Source organism: Oncorhynchus kisutch, linkage group LG28 (assembly GCF_002021735.2).
Source record: "Oncorhynchus kisutch isolate 150728-3 linkage group LG28, Okis_V2, whole genome shotgun sequence".
NCBI classification, from domain to species: Eukaryota; Metazoa; Chordata; class Actinopteri; order Salmoniformes; family Salmonidae; genus Oncorhynchus; species Oncorhynchus kisutch.
Window position 1 is genome coordinate 23,845,094 of NC_034201.2, and position 12,399 is coordinate 23,857,492.

Genomic DNA, 12,399 nt, shown 5'->3' on the forward strand with positions numbered 1-12,399 from the left:
GTTTATAAGACATAAAAATACATAAAAAAATAAAAGGTGCTAATGCATATGAAATGTGGTCCGCTTTTCAGGACGGTTCATTCAACTGAATGGTCAAAAATAAAATTATTCTGATGTAAATGAATAAAATGGAGGAAAGACTTCCATTCACACATTCCCCTTCAGTAACTCTACATGTAACTTACTACACTCTGAGTCTGGAGCAACAATGCCACAACCCTGTCTTCAAAGTGGCAGTGTGGTAAGAGCCTGCTAATCTAATATCCCCCATGGTCTTGAACCTTATAACCATTGAGGTCATATATGGATAATGGCCTTGCTCTCCTCCCCCTTATTTACTCCAAGGCGTCTGTCAGCGTTATGGTGATGTATTTTTTATTTACAGGCACTAGAAAGAGCCTTCAGGCAACTTTTTTATTATTTACTCCCACCACATTTCATTCCCAAGACACAGAGAATGTCCAGAGCCTCCCTCAATAATTAACTTAGTTCCACTTTTCAATCTCAAATCCAACAAGGTTTCATTTATCTGCAGTGTCATTTTTCATCACCATGTTAACATGTCCTTAGCCTTATTGGACTGCGTGGTTACTCTGCTTAACCACTCTCTGCTAATTGAAACAAATGCTTTAGTTGCTCTCCAGGAAAATTACCAGCTGTCACAGAATGGGAACAACTGCTCACCCCATATGTGTTTTGATTATACTCAAGTCTAAAACCTGATTAGGTCCAGCACTACTATATATAGTGTGTGTGTGTGTGTGTGTATGTGTGTGTGCTTGCATGAGTGTGTGTGTGTGTGAGAGTTTGTATGGTCTAGTACCACACCAGCGTTTGAAGCAGGATGCTGACAGGAGAGGACAGGGTAAGTTTGAATTGGCTCAGAGAGAGCAACTGTCGGTATATTGTACAATGTCCTTTGTGACGAGAGACACACATTGTTAATATCACAATTCACTGACAGAGCTGTCTGTCTCGGAGCTCAAAGCATGGCAGTGTACTGTACCAGACAAGACAGGACACCCAACTTGTACATAACTTTCAGGAGATAAGACCACACGTTTACCCTAAATTATTTATTTATTGCATGTATTTATTTCCTATATATACTGAACAAAAATATAAACGCAACACGTAACAATTTCAATGATTTTACTGAGTTACAGTTTATATAAGGAAATCAGTCAATTGTTAGGCCCTAGTCTATGGATTTCACATGACTGGGCATGGACGCAGGGTGGGCATGAGGGGGGTGTATAGGCCCACCCACTGGGAAGCCAGGACCTGCCAATCAGAACATTTTTTTCCCAACAAAAGGGGTTTGTTAGAGACATAAATTCTTCTGAGTTTCATCAGCTGTCTCAGATGATCCTGCAGGTGAAGAAGCCAGATGTGGAGGTCCTGGGCTGGCAAGGTTACAAGTGGTCTGCAGTTGTAAGGCAGGTAGGGTGTACTGCCAAATTCCCTAAAACAACATTGAGGCTTATGGTAGAGAAATTAACATTCAATTATCTGGCAACATCTCTGGTGGACATTCCTGCAGTCAGCATACCAATTGCAAGCTTCGTCAAAACTTGAGACACCTGTGGCATTGGGTTGTGTGAAAAAAAAGCAAATTTTAGAGTGCCATTTTATTGTCTCCATCACAAGGTGCACCTGTGTAATGATCATGCTGTTTAATCAGTCTCTTGATATGCCACACCTGTCAGGAGAAAACTCTTGGCCATGATTACAGAAAACTCTTGGCCACTACATAAATGAGTCATCCCGCAGTGTTTGTGATTATACCCTGATGAAGACAACTTGGCTGTCGAAACTTTGGTAATAAAATGTTTGCATCTGAGCTCCTAGAGTGTGCGGCTCACAATTAGACCTCTATCTGGCCACTGTCCACCCGGCTCCATCGGGCCGTGAGAGGGTGGCCGCCCTAGTCTCGTCCCTCACCGGGAAAGCCCTGGAGTGGGCCAACTCCGTGTGGAGAGAGGGAGATGCGGCGTTGGACCAGTTTGAGGAGTTCACCCGCCGTTTCCAGGCAGTCTTCAACCACCCGCCCGAGGGTAGAGCGGCGGGTGAATGCTTCTACCATCTGAGGCAGGAGACGAGGAGCGTCCAGGAGTTCACCTTGGAGTTTAGGACCTGGACAACCTGCTGGCTACTCGCGGACGTTCAGATCGGGGTCTGGTGGTTCCATCCTCCCACACCCCCTCACCGATACCCATGGAGCTGGGAGGGGCAGTGCGCAGGAAGACAGGAGGGGGTACCCGCTCGTGCACCATCTGTGGCCGCAGAGGTCACACTGCCGGTCGGTTCCCGGGTTGGTTCCTCTGGGAATCGAGGCAGCAGGCAGGGCGCTCTGGCGTCACCCCAGGTGAGGCGGCGCCATTCTCACCCAGAGCCCTCTGTTGCACATATGTTTGTGTTTGTCACTTTTCCTGAGTTTTCCCCGCATTCCCAGCATAAAGCGCTCGTCGATTCAGGCGTGGCTGGGAATTTCATTGATAGAGCGTTAGCTCTAGTTTAGGGATCCCTATTGTTCCCGTGGATGTGCCCTTCCCTGTTAACGCCTTAGATAGTCGACCATTAGGGTCAGGGTTGATTAGGGAGGTCACCGCTCCTTTGGGCATGGTGACGCAGGGGGGTCATACGGAGAGAATTAGTATTTTTCTTATTGACTCTCCTGCGTCACCATGCCCATGTCCAGACCAGGTCTCCACCGTTAGCATTCCCCTTGAATATGCAGATTTGGCTCTCGCCTTCTCCAAAAAGAATGCGACTCAATTACCACCTCATCGACGGGGCGATTGTGCGATAGATCTCCTGGTAGACGCTGCACTTCCCAGGAGTCACGTGTATCCCCTCTCACAGGCGGAGATGAAGGCTATGGAAACATATGTCTCCGAATCCCTGCGTCAGCGGTACATTCGGTCCTCCACTTCACCAGCCTCCTCGAGTTTCTTTTTTGTGAAGAAGGAGGGAGGTCTGCGCCAGTGTATTGACTATCGGGGTCTGAATCAGATCACTGAGAGGTATAGTTACCCGCTACTGCTCATAGGCACAGCGATAGAGTCAATGCACGGGGCACGCTTCTTCACTAAACTAGATCTCAGGAGCGCTTACAACCTGATGCGTATCTGAGAGGGAGACGAGTGGAAGACGGCTTTTAGTACCACCTCGGGGCACTATGAGTACCTCGTCATGCCGTACGGGTTGATGAATGCGCCATCAGTCTTCCAAGCCTTTGTAGACAAGATTTTCAGGGACCTGCACGGGCAGGGTGTGGTGGTGTATATTGATGACATTTTGATATACTCCACTACACGTGGCGAGCATGTGTCCCTTGAGTGCTTGGTCCCCTGTTGGAGCATTACCTGCACGTCAAGGCTGAGAAATGCCTGTTCTTCCAACAGTCCTTCTTCCTAGGGTATCGCATTTCCACATCAGGGTTGGAGATGGAGATTGACCGCATTGCAGCTGTGCGTAATTGGCCGACTCCCACCATGGTAAAGGAGGTGCTGTGGTTCTTAGGGTTTGCCAACTACTACCGGAGGTTTATCCGGGGTTTTGGTCAGGTAGCGGCTCCCATTACCTCACTGCTGACGGGGGGGCCGGTGCGCTTGCAGTGGGCAGCTGAGGCGGACAGGGATTTTAGTCACCTGAGGGCTCTGTTTACCTCGGTGCCCGTGCTGGCCCATCCGGATCCTTCTTTGGCGTTCATAGTGGAGGTGGACGCGTCCGAGGCTGGGATAGGAGCTGTGCTCTCTCAGGGCTCGGGTACACCACCGAATCACCGCCCCTGTGCCTTCTTCTCTAAGAAGCTCAGCCGGTGGAGCAAAACTATGATGTGGGGGACCGGGAGCTGTTGGCTGTCGTCAAGGCCTTGATGGCGTGGAGACATTGGCTTGAGGGGGCTAGACACCCTTTTCTAATCTGGACTGACCACCGCAATCTGGAGCACATCCGGGCAGCGAGGAGACTGAACCCTCGCCAGGCAAGGTGGTTCATGTTTTTCACCCGTTTTGTGTTTACCCTTTCCGACAGACCAGGCTCCCAGAACATTAAGACGCATTGTCCCGGCTGTATGACACAGAGGAGCGGCCCATGTAAAGGATGTGAGGGTTTATGTTTCCTCCTGCTCGGTGTGTGCCCAGTGTAAGGCTCCTAGGCACCTTCCCAGAGGTAAGTTACAACCCTTACCCGTTCCATAACGGCCATGGTCACATCTGTCGATCGATTTCCTGACCGATCTTCCTCCCTCACAGGGTAACACCACGATTCTGGTTGTTGTGGATCGTCCTGTCGTCTCCCCCCTTTGCCTGGTCTCCCTACGGCCCTACGGCCCTACAGACTTCGGAGGACTTGTTTACTCACGTCTTCCGGCACTACGGGGTGTCTGAGGGACATAGTGTCTGATCGGGGTCCCCAGTTCAAGTCGAGGGTCTGGAGGACGTTCATGGAACATCTGGGGGTCTCGGTCAGCCTTACCTCAGGTTTTCACCCTGAGAGTAACGGGCAGGTGGAGAGAATTAACCAAGATGTGGGTACGTTTCTGAGGTCCTATTGCCAGGACCGGCCGGGGTAGTGGGCAGCATTCATGCCCTGGGCAGAGATGGCCCAGAACTCGCTCCGCCACTCCTCCACTAACCTCTCTCCCTTCCAATGTGTATTGGGGTATCAGCCGGTTCTGGCTCCTAGGCATCAGAGTCAGACCGAGGCTCCTGCAGTGGACGACTGGTTAACCCCTCGTTCCATGTGTCTCTCCTCAGGCCGGTGGTGGCTGGCCCACTCCAGGTGTCTGAGGTGTGGGAGGATCCTCCGCCCCCTCTGGACATCGAGGGGGCCCTGGCGTAGTCTGTTCATTCCATACTGGATTCGAGACATCGGGCGAGGGGCCTTCAGTACCTCATTGACTGGGATGGGTATGATCCGGAGAAGAGATGCTGGTTTCCGGTGGAGGACGTGTTGGATCCTTCTATGCTTTGAGAGTTCCACCGTCTCCATCCGGATCGCCCTGCGCCTCGCGCTCCGCGTCGTCTCCGAGGTCGGTGTCGACTCATTGCTGGAGCCATGCTTCAAGGGGGGTACTGTCACAACTTCCACCGAAGTTGGTCCCTCTCCTTGTTCGGGCGGTGTTCGGCGGTCGACGTCACTGTCCTTCTAGCCATCTCTGATCCAGTTTTAATTTTCCATTGGTTTTGTCTAGTCTTCCATCACACCTCCAATCCCATCAATTACATGTTGTGTATTTAACCCTCTGTTTCCCCTCATGTCCTTGTCGGTGATTGTTTATTATAAGTGTATGTGTACGTCTGTACTGGTGTGCGTCGAGTTATGTTACCCATTGATTTTTATTATTATGTTTTCTGGTGGGTTTTGTAAATAAACTGCGCCGTTGGAAACACAGTTATTTCTCTCCTGTGTCTGACTTATCTGCCGCCAGTTCACACCCTTACATACACAGTCTTGATCACCTTCCCTTGGGGGTAACTATGTGTCTTTAATGGGTCATTAACCTTTAGCAGAACCCCTCGACAACATTCCGCTGAAAGGCAGAATTAAAAAATATTTTTGGGAAATATTTAACTTTCACACATTAAGTCCAATACAGCAAATGAAAGACAAACATCTTGTTTATCTACCCATCATGTCCAATTTCAAAAATGCTTTACAGCTATAGCACAACATATGATTATGTTAGATCACCGCCAAGTCGAAAAAACACACAGCCATTTTTTCCAGCCAAAGATAGGAGTCACAAAAAGCAGAAATATAGATAAAATGAATCACTAACCTTTGATGATCTTCATCAGATGACACTCATAGGACATCATGTTACACAATACATGTATGTTTTGTTTGATAATGTGCATATTTATATGCAAAAATCTCAGTTTACATTGACGCCTTACGTGCAGTAATGTTTTGAATCCAAAATATCCAGTGATTTTGCAGAAATACTCATAATAAACATTGATAAAAGATACTAGTGTAATTCATAGAATTTAAGTTAGACTTCTCCTTAATTCAACCGCTGTGTCAGATTTCAAAAAAACTTTATGGAAAAAGCATAATCTGAGAACAACGCCATTTTGGAATCAACAAAGTTAGAAACAACACCATAAATATTCACTTAACATTGATGATCTTCATCAGAAAGCACTCCCAGGAATCCCAGTTCGACAATAAATGACTGATTTGTTCCATAAAGTTCCATCATTTTTGTCCAAATAGCCACTTGTTGTTAGCGTGTTCAGTCCAGTAATCCATCTTCATGAGGCGCGAGCATTTCATCCAGACAAAATCTCGAAAAGTTCCGTTACAGTCCTTTAGAAACATGTCAAATGATGTATGGAATCAATCGTTAGGATGTTTTTAACATAAAACATCAAAATGTTCCAACCTGGAGAATTTCTTTGTCTTCAGAGAAGCACTGGAACGAGGAGGTAACTCTGTCAGGAACGCGCGTCATGAGACCAAGGCTCTCTGCCAGACCACTGACTCCCCTCCTTCAAAAGACGGTTGACATCTAGTGGAAGCCCTAGGAAGTGCAACCTCATCCATATCTCAATGTGTATTCGGTAGGCCAAGCTTTGAAAAACGACAAACCTCAGATGTCCCACTTCCTGGTTGGATTTTTCTCAGGTTTTTGCCTGCCATATGAGTGCTGTTATACTCACAGACATCATTCAAACAGTTTTAGAAACTTCAGAGTGTTTCCTATCCAATACTAATAATAATATGCATATATTAGCATCTGGGACAGAGTAGGAGGCAGTTCACTCTGGGAACGCTATTCATCCAAAAGTGAAAATGCTGCCCCCTATCCCAAAAAGGTTAATCATAGTCATGACACAGTTACACATATGTAAAAGCCACACAGACACAGTCTGTCATGTGTCTATATCCAGAGGCGTTGCCATTGTAAACAACTGTTTTGAATGACACTCACTTTAGAGATTTCCTAATTGGTTTCTCTAAATAGAACCAACACCAACAAATAGAACCAAACACACACACAGTCCCCTCAATCCCTCCATCCTACCATCCCTCCATCTTTCCCTGATCCTTCCATCCAGACCATCCTTTTGCCGTCTATTGAAAGAAATAAAAATAAAAAATTTACACAGGGACCCTGTGTGACAAATAAAATCCTGGTGAAAACATCCAGCATGAGGAAGGCAGTAACCCTCACCTGACCCTGCCTAGGAACACTGACTGACTGGCTCAGAGGCGGGAGGTGGGTTCTCCTCTGTCGCTCTTTTCCTTGTGAAAGGAGACGTGAAGTAGGGCCAAGTAACTCCACTTCAATATGTTACAACTGAATAGTAGATCAGGCCAAGGAGAAGGCGTGCTCTCAACATCTCAGCATCAAGTTCATTGCAGGTGAAGTGATAATCATAATGCACAAACAATGAATTTGTGTGTATGTGGGTTGCTTTTCTCTGTGTTTGTGTGTGCATGCGTGTGCCTGTGTTGCAGGCTAACAAATGCACTGTAGAACAAGGATCCATAACTCAACGTCAGGAGCAGATGAGGGGAACACCAGGAACTATGCTCTCTCTTACATGGCCAGAAGCACATGGCTGGTTACACATTTTGTTTTAAGACAACATAAAGTAAAGAACTACCATTGACATACTATACAATACAAATGTTGCTGATTTATGTTTTGTGGGACTTTGACCTGATTCAACAATACAGTAATGCTCTCCAGTTTCAGAGCAGTAAGTCATGTTTCAGAGACTGTCTTCATTAGAATGTATCACAGCACTGTAAACATTATTCTGTATGTTTATCTCTATTTCCCAGCTGCATCAGAGCATCCTAAGGCTCTCTCACCTTCTGTTTCATTGCCATATTGTCAATTCTATGTCAATTCCTTGTCTCTAAGGGACATTCTGTTCTAGTTTGTCTGAGTGCAGTTGATACCACAACACATTTTCCCTAGAATCATAAAACACAAAAATGCACCCTTATCCAAATTCTATATGAAATCAGTGTCAGCCAAGTTCATCCAGGTACATTTCAGCAACAGCCCACCGGGACGATAGTGCTACTGCCTCACATGTACTGCCTCTGGGGTCTCGCTCTCACTCTCACTCTCTCTCTCACTCTCAACCCCCTCATTTTCTCCTTCTACCCCCTGTACCTCTTCCTCTCGAATCCATTCTCTCTTTTTTCTCTCTCCTCATATACCAAGAGAGGTGGAAGAAGTTGAGAGATGGAGGGATAGAGTCCTCTGTCTGTAAAGAAATATGTGTTCCTTAACAGCAGGCCTCCTCACTCAGGATGCTTAATTACTTGGTGAGAAACAAATTACTGTGCATAGGGAGACGAGAGTGAGGGAAACCTCTGGGGCATGGCCATAATCACACATATCACTCTTCAAATGGCATCTGCAGGAGAGGAGCCAGGACGCTGCTGCTGCTCTCTGTGTTGCTCTACCCACTGCACTTACTGTGCACAAATATGTGTTAACACATAAGCAATGAAATGTCATATGAGTATGGAGAAAGGTGTGTTTTTTGTGTGAGGTGACAGCCCAGTCATCATAGTATGCATGGTGTCCTAACGTTAGGAATGTCCCATGTATTTATAATTTTCTCAGGCTTCTTTTGATTAGCTTACTAAAGTCGAATTTCCCCCAAAAATATTGGCAGCCCCAATATCTATCAAAAACAAATGCTTATTCCCTAATGAATTGCAAGGGAATAAGGAAAGGAAACGTAACAAACTTAATTAGCATTAATGTGCTCTGATATAGTGGGGGACCACACCAACCAATTCCTTAGTTTTCCTGAAATCCCAGATGGAGGATTCTTGGAATCAGGAGGGAATAAGTAGGAAATCTGGAATCCTCCAACCAGGATTTCTGCAAAACCAGGGAATTCATGCAAAGTTTTCAGAATTTTGCAACCCAAAGTGGGAACCCTACAGTATATGTGACCCATTTCAGGAGACTAGGCGTATGTCGCACGCCACTACTTCACAAGAGAGCCATTTGAATGTAAACTTTTTATTTTATCAAAATGGAACATGTGAACATTCATGTGCCTTAATAGCAAACTTTTATGCCATCTGTAAATACAAATACAATTGTTAAATTACGAGCTTAGTTGATTTAGCCACAGAAAAAGTGAGCAACCTTCCCGCTAGCCATGATTGGCTGAGATAATGAGTGGGCTGTACTCCTGTCTAATGCGGCTTTAAAAAAAAGATATAATGCGTAGTAGCTCTGTGTAAGTGTTGTTCTCCACTTTCTGGAGGACCGAGACCTCAGTGAAATTAAAGTATGATAGCTAAGGAGATGGAGAAAACACCTGTCTTCGGATTACATCTTAAAATTAACCTCTCTGGGATTGTTTGGGATGCTAGCGTCCCACCTCGCCAACAGCCAGTGAAATTGCAGGGCGCCAAATTCAAAACAACAGGAATCTCATAATTTAAATTCCTCAACAATACAAGTATTTTACACCATTTTAAAGATACACTTCTCGTTAATCTAACCACAGTGCCCGATTTCAAAAAGGCTTTTCGGCGAAAGTAGAACATATCATTATGTTAGGTCAGCAACTAGTCACATAAAGCATTCAGCCATTTTCCAATCAAAGAGAGGTGTCACAAAAAGCAGAAATATAGATAAAATGAATCACTAACCTTTGACGATCTTCATCAGATGACACTCCCAGGACTCAATGTTACACAATACATGTATGTTTTGTTCGATCAAGTTCATATTCATATCCAAAAACCTCAGTTTACATTGGCGCCATGTTCAGAAATGCCTCCAAAACATCTGGAGAAATTGCAGAGAGCCACATCAAATAACATAAATACTCATCATAAACTTTGATGAAAGATACATGTTTTACATAGAATTAAAGATAAACTTGTTCTTAATGCAACAGCTGTGTCAGATTTGAAAAAGCTTTACGGCAAAAGCACAATATTCAATAATCAGCATTCAGCATTCCGCCACAAAAGCAAGCCATACAGTTACCCGCCAAATTGTGGACTCAACAAAAGTCATAAAAAGCATTATAAATCTTCACTTACCTTTGCTGATCTTCGTCAGAATGCACTCCCAGGACTCCCACTTCCACATGAAATGTTCATTTCGTTTCATTTTGTTCGATTACGTCCATATTTATGTCCAAATACCTCTGTTTTGTTCACGCGTTTAGTCCACTATTCCAAAGGCACAATGCGCGAGCGCAAAATCCAGACGAAAAGTCAAGAGAGTTCCATTACAGTTTGTAGAAACATGTCAAATTAACCTTAGGGTCTTTTATAATAAATCTTCAATATATTCCAACCGGACAATAGCGTATTCGTTCCCTCTTTTTCCTCTGTAATGAATACGCTATTGTCCGGTTGGAATATTATTGAAGATTTATTATAAAAGATAAGTAAACAACTGATTGGCCTCAGCCTAGTCCACTTGTTGAAGCAGCTCTTATTCGACACCTTTCCACAATAGCAGCCTCAAACAACTTTCTAAAAACTGTTGACATCTGCTGAAAGCCTTGGGAAGTGCAATCTGGCCCAATAGACATAGCATATTGGATCGGCAATCACTTAAATGAAACTACAAACCTCTAGATTTCCCACTTCTTGGTTGGATTTGTCTCAGGTTCTCACCTGCCATATGAGTTCTGTTATACTCACAGACACTATTCAAACAGTTTTATAAACTTCAGAGTGTTTTCTATCCAATACTACTAATAATATGCATATATTAGCACCTGGGATAGAGTAGCAGGCAGTTTACTCCGGGGACCTTATTCATCCAAGCTACTCAATACCGCTCCGCTGTCACCAAGAAGTTAAGGGCAACCATGGCATCTTGACAGAGAGGGAGAAGCGTCCAGCCATGTAAGATAGTCTAGCTAGCTACATTTTCAGATATTACACATTTCTAATTTTGTCAGAAAGTCATTTTCATTTCACGTAAAGGTGTACTGTTAGCTCTCTAGCTAACATTACGTGTATGATCTGTGTAGTAATATTATCTGTATCTCAGAGCCATTTGCTTAGCTAATTATAGCCTAATGTTAGCTAGTTAACATTGAACCTGGTTGGTTAGCTACCTGCATATTCATGGGATTATGGCAAGTATCCATTTCAATAGAATGTTCCTGATGTCACTGCGACACGACAGCTGTTGATAGACGTAGCTGGTAAATTCACTCTGGCTATCTACTTCGAATTCAGAGCACTCTCATCTGAGTCTGCCAGAGCACAGAATAACTAACGAATTTACACTCAACACCTGTTGAATATGGCCGGTGTCAGTAAACGTTGGCAAAAAACGCGTCAATTGTTGCCAGCAGCACAGTTGCAGTCACCAACTGGATAACCTAAAAACATCCTTACCAGCTCTGCTAGGGTGAGGAACATGGTCAGAGTGAGCTGTTCTCTCATCTGTGTCCGGAAGTAGCTAGCCAACGTTAGCCAGTTTTCTTGGGTGCTTGACTGCTGTTGTTAGGACAGAATGTTCGGATCAACCCTTAAAGAGATGGGTTGTGATAAAGATTAAGAGGGTGTGAACGATGCTGAATGAGTGATGGTGTGAGACAAAGAAGAGCTCTCCAGTAGGTACCAAAACATTCAAAGGCCATTTTCTCAAAGTGAGGTTACAAGTTACTTTCAAAGCAGAATTACTTCCCATTGTTCCTCAACTGTGTATTATATGCACTTTTCTAGCTCTGAGTGTCACCATAAAAAGCACAATTTCAAATTTTGCTACATAAGACCGAATCGAGTCGGTCGATCACGTATATTTGGTCCACATACAGTGGGGTCTGAAATGACTACCTTGATAAAGATGAGAAAAATTACTGTATAAAATAAATTATTCAAATACTGGGCCATATTGTATGCAACAATAAATGGAAAATGTATACTAATACAATTGCTCAGAGAAAGAGATTTTGTTTAACACGTTTTTATATTTTTCTCAGGAAGGTAGGGGTCAAAATTATTGGCACCCTTTTTTTTAATACCTTTCAATAGGTACTGATCATTTTTCTAAAATCCTTTATGAGATTGGAAAGCGATCTTAGACCATTCCTGCATACAGAATACTTCCAGATCCTTGATGTCCTTCATCTGCACACTTACTACATTCTTCAATTCAGCCAAAAGTTTTCAATGGGTTTGAAGTCCAGAGACCACAACATGTTGATTTTGTGGCCGATTAAACCCCCCCACCCCCAAAATGTGGCTGGCCCCCACATTCAGACAACTCCTTATCTCACGGTGAGGAGGCTCGTACCATCACTCCTTACTCACAGAATATTTATTTGAGAACACAGTATTTGCTATCAAGGTCAAGCAGCAGGCTGCTACTGTACCTTCACAGGGGAGTCATTTTCCCCTTGAGTGTCACTTTTTACAGCT